Source organism: Diceros bicornis, chromosome 20 (assembly GCF_020826845.1).
Source record: "Diceros bicornis minor isolate mBicDic1 chromosome 20, mDicBic1.mat.cur, whole genome shotgun sequence".
In the NCBI taxonomy this organism is placed as follows: Eukaryota; Metazoa; Chordata; class Mammalia; order Perissodactyla; family Rhinocerotidae; genus Diceros; species Diceros bicornis.
Window position 1 is genome coordinate 26,352,887 of NC_080759.1, and position 9,645 is coordinate 26,362,531.

At 35.3% G+C, this 9,645-nt stretch overlaps 1 long non-coding RNA gene across 1 annotated transcript; it reads right to left on the reverse strand.

Moving 5' to 3' along the window:
• Positions 1-1,654: 1,654 nt before the first annotated feature.
• LOC131419199 (uncharacterized) lies at positions 1,655-8,696 on the reverse strand. Its single transcript, XR_009223172.1, has 3 exons — positions 8,593-8,696; positions 4,030-4,162; positions 1,655-3,086 (listed from the first exon to the last, which is right to left on the reverse strand). It is a non-coding gene; the product is annotated as an uncharacterized LOC131419199 (long non-coding RNA).
• Positions 8,697-9,645: the final 949 nt, after the last annotated feature.

The following is a 9,645-nucleotide window of genomic DNA, read 5'->3' on the forward strand; positions in this document are numbered from 1 at the left end:
CATTGCCTTACACCATACACAAAAATTAACTCAAAATGGATTAAAGACTTGAATGTAAGACCCGAAGCTATGAAACTTCTATAAGAAAACGTAAGTGGTATGCTCTTCGACATTGGTCTTAGCAACATCTTTTCAAGCACCATGTCTGACCGGGCAAGAGAAACAGTAGAAAAAGTAAACAAATGGAACTACATCAAACTAAAAAGCTTCTGCACAGCAAAGGAAACCATCCACAAAATGAAAAGACAACCTAACAATTGGGAGAAGATATTTGCAAACCATACATCTGAAAGGGGTTAATCTCCAAAATATATAAAGAACTCATGCATCTCAACAACAAAAAAACTAACAACCCAATTAAAAAATGGGCAAAAGACCTGAACAGACATTTCTCCAAAGAAGATATACAGATGGCCAACAGACACGTGAGAAGATGTTCAACATCATTAACTATCAGGGAAATGCAAATCAAAACTACAATGAGATATCACCTCATGCCCATCAGAATGGCTATAATTAACAAGACAGGAAACAAGTGTTGGAGAGGATGTGGGGAGAAGGGAACTCTCATAAACTGCTGGTGGGAGTGCAAACTAGTGCAGCTGCTATGGAAAACAGTATGGAGATTCCTCAAAAAATTAAGGATAGAACTACCATATGATGCAGCTATTCCACTGCTGGGTATTTATCCAAAGAACAAGAAAACACCAACGCGTAAAGATACATGCACCCCTGTGTTCATTGCAGCATTATTCACAATAGCCAAGACTTGGAAGCAACCTAAGTGCCCATCAAGGGACAAATGGATAAAGAAGATGTGGTATATATACACAATTGAACACTACTCAGCCATAAGAAACGATAAAATTCAGCCATTTGTGACAACATGGATGGACATTGAGGGTATTATGCAAAGTGAAATAAGTCAGAGCCAGAAGGTCAAATACCATATGATCTCACTTGTTCAGTAGTAGATAATAACAACAACAAACAAACGCATAGAGACAGAGATTGGATTTGTGGTTACCAGAGGGGAGGGTGGGGGGAGGAGGGCAAAAGGGATAATTGGGCATATGTGTGTGGTGATGGATTATAATTAGTATCTGGGTGGTGAACATGAGAACATGATGTAATCCATGCAGAAAGAGACGTATAATGATGTACACCTGAAATTTATACAATGTTATAAACCAATAAAAAATATATATAAAAGTAAAAAAGTAAATTAAATAAAATAAAATGCCAGTCCTTAGTCTCCCACTATCAACTGACCTCAAGCAAATCACTTAGTTTCGTCACCTGAAAAATGACGAGTAAAACAATAGGGTTGTTTTGATGAATACAAAAATTTTAAAGGGGCCAGTCCAGTGGTGTAGTGGTTAAGTTCACGCAGCCTGCTTTGGTGGCCCGGGGTTCGCAGGTTTCCAATCCCAGGTGTGGACCTACACACTGCTCATCAAGCCATGTGTGGCAGCTACCCATATACAAAATAGAGGAAGATGGGCACAGATGTTAGCTCAGAGCTAATCTTCCTCAGCAAAAAGAGGAGGATTGGCAACAGATATTAGCTCAGAGCCAATCTTCTTCACAAACACGCACACAAAAATTTTAAAGACTGTGGATGACAGTTGCTATCTTTTTAGCCTCAGGCTATTTAACTTTAATTTTATTCTTATTGAATATTTTCAATGTAATCCTAATGCATGTAGAGGGATTATTTGCACCTAGTAAAAATACAATCCATCCATTTATAAAGTGTACAATTCAAGGGTGTTTAGTATATTCACAGAGTTGCACAACCATCACCATTTTTATCACTCAATCCTATCTTGTCTGATATTAGTGTAGCCGCTCCAGCTTTCTTATAGCTGCAGTTTGCATGATAAATCTTTTCCATCCTTTTTCCTTTTGATCTATTTGTGTCTTTGAATCTAAAATGAGTCTCCTGTAGATAGCATATAGTTGGATCTCAATCCAATTAATTTTGTCCTCGTTTACAAGAATGGTTTTCGAGTTCAGTATTTGAGCTTTGTTCTGATCCAAAGAGAGCTCTTCTTGGCTGTGTATTTCCCTGGTTTTCTCTGGTAAACTCTCCGGTCCATGGTTTAGCTTACATCTCTAAGAAAGCTACCACTCTCCTCTTATACGCTTTTCACCACAACCTCCACTATATTTGAAAAGAGAGTGCTTTTAGGTTTGGACAAATAAAGTGAATTTCTTTGGGAACAGCTTAGGAGCTATTTGTTTTATGGCTTGCCTTTCCCCCTGTGCAAAAATATCTGAGCCACAGCTCCGGAGCTGGGGGCAGGAAAAATGGCACACTTCTGAGTGACATTCCTGCTTTAGGAACTGGGCACTAGGTATTGTGGGGGAGGGGTAACGTCTGGTTTTCTCAGCTTTCCTCTCCTAGAATGGACCCTCCACCTTACAAACAAGCTGAGGTGAGAATGATCAGGGTCCCATTACTCTCAGCACCTGTGCCCCAAGCTACAGCCTCCATCACATGAGTGGGGGCTGGGTAAAAGAAGGAAGCCCACATCTCTTGGTGACACTATCAAGGAACTTAGCTCCCACAACAGGTAGTTGGTGGATGGGATAAGAAATGCTGATGCTCTGCACTTCCCAGGAATATACTGTAGCCCTCAACTGGGAGCTTGAGGACAAGAGAGCCCTGTGTTCTTCGTCACATCCGCCTGGAGTGGAGTTTCCTCAAACTGGGCTCAGAGGAAATGAATTGTAGTTCAAATGCCACAGGCTTGATAGTCTTACTGAGTTTTAGTAGGTTTTCTTGAATAAATGTTACTTCATTTGCTGTATGCCCTTAGGACCATTTCCAGAGACCTTAATTGGCTGTAATTTTTTGTAAGTTTCACCAGTTTCCCTGGAGAATGTCTGTGTGCTCCTCGTATTGCCATTACAGAAATGGAACTTGCAGTCAACATTTTTATGACTCACAATATCTGTGGTTCTCCTTGTCATTGTTTTTGTAGCATCAGTACAGGATGTTTACCAACTTATTTTATTTAAATACTAAGAATTTTATGCTCTTCATATTGGTTTCCATGGAAATTTTATACCATGCAAATCTGAAAAAGAGACAGTGACAGACGTAAAAATTTCAGATAATCTCATTCTTCAACACATCAAATATATAGATGTGTATTTTTGGATTCTTTTTAGGACTATGTGATTCTATGTATTATGCAATGGTTCTAATTACACTTTTGTAGTCACTTACACATTTAAAATACCTGAAGCAAAGTCATCAGCTTATGGTTTAACAGGTTTATCCCTCCTTATAGTTTGTCCTTGTTACACATGACTTATTTTTAATTATTAAAAAAAAACCTTGATCATTGCCACATTTAAATCTTTTACAGAAATTCTTGATAATAGTAAGCATCTCAGTTTACAAAGAAGGTGAGAAATCTATTTTTACACTTTGTTTTCTTTCCAATCAAAATAGTTTTGGAGTGACCAACCTCAGAATTATTTTGCAAAACTTTGCTGAATAAAACACACTGAGGGATTGGCTTCTTTTTCTCTTTACCTACAAAAATGAACCCCACTCAACAAGAGAAAATTATCTATCATCGTACTTCCTTATCTTTGACTTTTGTATGATACTTTTTTTGTGAAAGGAACATGGCTTGGTTGATTGTTGGTTGGTTGGGTTGTTCTGTTCTGTTCTTTGTTTTGTTTTGTTTTGTTTTGTTTTGTTTTGTTTTGGCATATTGATTTCATTACATTGCTGTCAGTCTGGTTCACACTAATTAAATCAGTTTATTTTGAGCTGATCAATCTTATCACATGCAATTTCATACTTCCTTTCAAAATTCCTGTTTATAATCAGTTGTCTATTTACAGTTTTTAGAGTATTTTATCTCACCTTAATAAAATATCATATGCATTTAAGAGGGAGATAAAAATATAACACGTGTACACACACAAAAAAATTAAAAGACAACTAAATAAAGAATGAGCTGAGCCAGCCCTGATGGCCTAGTGGTTAAAGTTCTGTGCTCTCACCGCTTTGGTGGTCCAGGTTCGTTTTTTGGTCACGGAATCACACCACCCATCTGTCAGTTGCCGTGCTGTGGTGGCAGCTCACATGGAAGAACTAGAAGGACTTACAACTAGAATATACAACCGTGCACTGGGGCTTTGGGTAGGAAGAAAGAAACAAGAAGAACAAAAATGCTATTTATAAAAAAAAAAAAGAGTGAGCAAAAGACCTAAATAGGGATCTCACAAGGGAAGCTATACCAATAGCCAATATGGTCCGTGAAAGTATTCAACATAAGTCAGAGGTAAAATGAAAGTTAAAACCATTATGAAATACTACTACACACCCTCAGAAATGGCTAAAATCAAAAAGACTGACAACATAAAATGCTAGCTAGGATATTGAACCACCAGAATCCTTATATATTACTGGTGGGAGTATAAAACTAATTTTTAACACATTTACTTGAAAAAAAAATCAACGTACATTTATTTAGCACAAATTCTATGCCAGACACCATCCTGGTTTTTGAGAATATAGAGTTAAAAGGTTGATTTCAGGGTAGGAGCTGAGACAGATGTGGAAACAGGCAGTAATAGTATAGAGTAATAAGTTTTGTGGTGTGCTTAGTATAAGAGACTGTGAAAGCTATTTTCTGAGGAAAAAAATTGAAAATTGGTGCTAACTATCCCTTAAATGTTTGATATAATTCATAAGTGAAGCTATCTTGGGTTTGAAGTTTTTTTTGTGGGAAGGTGTTTAATTATAAAGTTAATTTCTTTATAGAACCACTCAGACGTTTCTATATCTTATTTCAGTTTTGGTTATTTGCATCTTTTAAGGAATTTATCCATTTCTTCTAAGTTATCAAATTTTTGGTATAAAATTATTCATAATGTTCGTCATTACCCTTCAATGTTAATAGACTCTAGAGTGATGTCTCTTATTCTATTCCTGATATTAGTAATTTATATTTCCTTTCTTGTTATCTAGATAGTCAAGTTAGGAGTTTCCTAGTGATTTATTCTTTGATAAATGGTTTATTTAAAACTATGCAGCTTAATTTCCAAATACTTGGGGATTTTTTGTATATCTTTTACTATTAATTTCTAACTTCACACCATTGTGATCATAAAACATGCTCTATATGATTTCAATCCTTTCAGATTTATAGAAACATTGGTGACTGTTTCGTGTGCATAAAAAAAATGTATATTCTACAATTGTGGGCCTGCAATGTTCTATGGCAATTGGGTTGATAGGTCAATAGTGTAATTCAAGTATTCTTATACTTACTGGTTTTCTATTTGTTCCATCAATTACTAAGAGAAGAATGTTAAAGCTTCAACTGTGATTGTGAATTTTTCTATTTATTTCTTCAGTTCTCTCAATCTGCCCTCTGTATATTTTGAAGCCCTGTTATTAAGTGCATGTACATTTAGGACTGTTATATCTTCTGGATAAATTAATACAGCCAGCCCCACGTTTTTAAGATTAGTGTTTGCATGGCATACGTTTTTCTACCCTTTACTTTTAACCTATGTTTTATGTGTAATGTATTTCTCTTATAAACAGCAAATAATTGGGTCTTGCCTTTTTTCTAGACTGAAAATGTCTTTCTTTTAATAGTAATGGCTAGATTATTAACATTTAATGTAGTTATTAATATTAAAGTAATACCATCTTGCAATTTGATTTTTATTGTTCCATCTGTTCTTTATTCTTTTTTCTCCTTTCCTGCCCTTTTTTAGATTAATTGAATAATTTTTACTTGCCGTTTTATGTCCTCTATTGGCTTTTAACCTGCTTTCTTTTGTTCTTTGTTTTAGTGGTTGTACTGAAATTCACAAAATGCATCTTAAATGTATCATGATTATGTCACTCCACACGTAAAGTAACAACTTTATGATACTAATTTTCCATTTACAACTCACCATGCTTTCTGGTAATGTTTTTATAATTTTTCTTCTAGTATGATATAAATTCTATAGTACATTGTTATTGTTTTGCATTAAACAGTCAATCATCTCTTAAAGAAATTAGTAACTCAAAAAAATATTTTGTTGTCTGCATATTGACTATTTCTGGAACTCTTTATTTCTTCTTATAGTACAAGTTTTCATCTGGTATCATTTTGCTTATGCCAGAAGAACTTCCTTTAACATTTCCTGTAGTGCAGGCCTACAAGAAACAAATCCTTGGAGGTTTTGTTTGATTATGCCCTTATTTCACTCTACTTTTTGAAAAATATTTTTACAGAATGTAGAATTCTAGGTTGACTTTTTTTTCCTTTTATGACTTTAAAAATTCATTGTTGTCTTTTGTCTTGCATAGTTCCTGATAAAATGTCAGTGGTTATCTTTATTGTTGTTACTATGTGTAACGTGTCATATTTCTCTGGCTGCTTATAAGATGTTCTTCTTTGTCACTGATTTTCAGCACTTTTGACTTGATGTACCTTGTTGTATTTTGCTTTGCGTTGATGCTGCTTGGGGTTTGTTGAGCTTCTTGGATTACCGAGTTTATAATTTTCACCAAATTTGGAAAATGTTTAACCATTATTTCTTGAAAAAAAATTGGTCACAATCTCCTCATTTTCTGGTCCTGCAATTATACATAATAGATGTATGGATATGGTCTATGGGTCACTGAGGCTTTAATTTTTTTCTGCCTTTTTTCTGTCATTCAATTTGGATAGTTTCAATTGCCCCTCTGCACGTTAAATGTTTTCTTCTGCAGTGTTTAATTTAGTGAAAATTTCAATTCAGGTGTTACTTTTTCAGTTAAAGAATTTCCAGTTGCTTCTTTTTTTATATACATTCTAATTCTCTCTTGAGATTTCCTGTGTGTTCCCTCATTATTTTCATGTTTTCCCTTAAATCCTTGAACAATTTTATAATGCTGTTTTAAAGACTTGTCTTCTCATTCTATCATCTCTCATTGTTTCTGAATGCATATTTATTGAATGATTTTAATCCTTATCAGGAGTCATAATTTTCTGCATATGTCTAGTAATATTTTAATCATCATTGAATGTTATGGATGCTACATTGTTAAGTGTCTGGATTTTTTGTGTTCCTTATAGAGTGTTGAGCTTTATTCCAGCACGCTATTAATTTGCTTGCACATCAGTTTAATCCTTTCAGGGCTTGTATTTTAACTTTCTGAGTGAGAGTCTAGCATAGATTTTACTTTAGGTCTATATTAGCTCTACTCTTCAGGTGTGATTTTTCTGTGGACTCTTCTAGATGCCCACAGTTTTCAATGATGACTTTTCACTCTAGTCATAGTGAAAGCCTGGTCTGAACTTGAACATCATTCAGCCTTGTGTGAGCTTCATAAATTGTTCATATCTCCACTCTCTGGTAGTTGTTTTTTTACCCAGTAGTTGGCTCTTTGCCCAGGCTCATGGGGTCTCACTCTGTGTGGGCACAGCTAAGTATTCAGGCAAAGACTCAATGGGTTCCCCTATGCGGAATTCTAGAGCTTCTTCTTAGTAAAGCTCTTTTATCCTCAGCACCCTACCCTAAAAATTCTAACTGCCTCTGTAGCCTGGAACTCTGATCTCTCTCTCTGTCTCAGTGAGAGTACCATGCTCTGTTTGACCCCATTTCTAGGAAGTTCTTCCAGACAGAAAACCAGAAGATCATGGTGCTCAGCTCATTTTTTTCCCTTCTCTCAGGGATTTCAGTCCCTCACTGTCTATTGCCCAACATCTGAAAACAGTTATATATTTTGTCTAGTTTTCTAGTCATTTTAAGACATGGGTGTTGTTGAGTACTAGTTATCCCCTTTGGCCCAAGGAGAAGTTCCAAGAATTATGTTTTAAGATGAATACAAGACAAAGACCATGCAGGGCCTGGTAAACCAAGTAGGATGTCTGGATTCCACTCCATGAACAAAAGGGAGCCACAAAAGTGTTCCAGGCAGGGAAGAGACATGAGATGATCTACATTTTCTAAATATAACTCTGTTCATAAAGAAAAGATTGAAGATGAGAAATAATGGAAGTAGATCAGTTAGAAGGCTCTTTTGATATTCCAGACAAGATATTGTGGTGGCTTAGCCTTCCTAATAGCAGTGGTAATATAGAGAAGTGATGATAGTTGAGAAATATTTGGTGGTAGTGTGGATACGAGGAGTAAGGGAAAGGGAGAAATCAAGAATGGCTCCCAGGTTTTTGTTGGCCAACTAAACAGAAGGTGGTGTCATCGGCTGAAATATTTTTATATATACTTCTTTATAAAATAAGGATTGTATTTTTGTGAACATCCACATATTAGCTTCCTAGGGCTGCAGTAACAAAACACCACAGACTTGATGGCTTAAACAACAGAAATTTAGTGTCTCACAGTTCCGGAGGCAAGTACAAAATCAAGGTATCAGCAGGGTTGGTTTCTTCTGAGGGCTGTGAGGAAAAGATGTGTTCCAGGCCTTTCTCTTGGCTTATAGATGGTCATCTTCTCCCTATGTCTCTTCACATTGTCTTCCCTATGCATGCCTCTGTGTCCAAATTTACCCTTTCTATAAGAACACCAGTCACTGGATTAGGGCCCACCTTAACGACTTCATTTTAACTTGATTACCTCTGTAAAGACCCTGGTTCCAAAGAAGGTCACATTCTGAGGTACTGGAGGTTAGGACTTCAACATATGAATTTAGGGGGACACAATTCAACTTATAACAATGGAAAAGTCTGGAAGAAAAGTTAAGGCCCATAGTTAAACTTTTCTAATTAATGACACATTTAAAGATCTTCAAACATATGCACAGAGATGGCAATACAAGTTTTATTCCAAGGTCTGCAGTATACACAGTGTACTATATGCATTAATATTCACCAAGATGTTAAAATTTTATAGATTATTTGGTAGATGATTGTGTGATGTTTCTAAATTATAGTGTGGTGTATATGCGTGTGTATTAGTAATTGACTTAAATATTATCTCTTGCTAACACTTGGTGCTTCTTCATAACACTAGATTTCCAAAAACATATTTTAAAAATTATCTCAGTAAGAGGTTTGTCCTGGGAAGTACAGAGACCTGAGATTGCATAGTTGGGGTAGATACAGGAAAAATAAGGTCTTGAACAAAAAAGGAAAAAAATAACAAAATTTTATACGATAGTAAACAAGAAATTAGTTTCATGAGCAGAGTCTTGACATAATGAAAAGAGTTGTAAAAACTCAAATAGGAAAAAAAGTCTTTCATGCTTGGTAGTATTAATAAAATACATGGGAACAAAGAACATTCAGGATAAAAGACCACACAAGTAAAAATGTCACTAAGTGAAAATGTGTCTCCCAATATTCAATTAGGTGGTGGTAGGTCTTTGCACTAAAAAAAAAAATAAATAATAAAGTGATGATTAGCCCTATAAATTTTTCTTATACAATGGGACTATAATACGAATATCTTGAAAGCAGAAAATATTCTATGTTTTACACATGTTCTAATTTTCAAGTTGTTATAAATAATAACTTTGTGTAGTTAAAATTCCTCATAATTGTCAGCTTGTTATTCATTGGGCCAGAAGTCATATGAGATTTCCCATTTTAGAGAAGAGAGAAGCAAGACAGCAAAGGATAAATTCATCCCTAAATCAAATACAGAATCAGTCTCTAAAATGCCAAGATA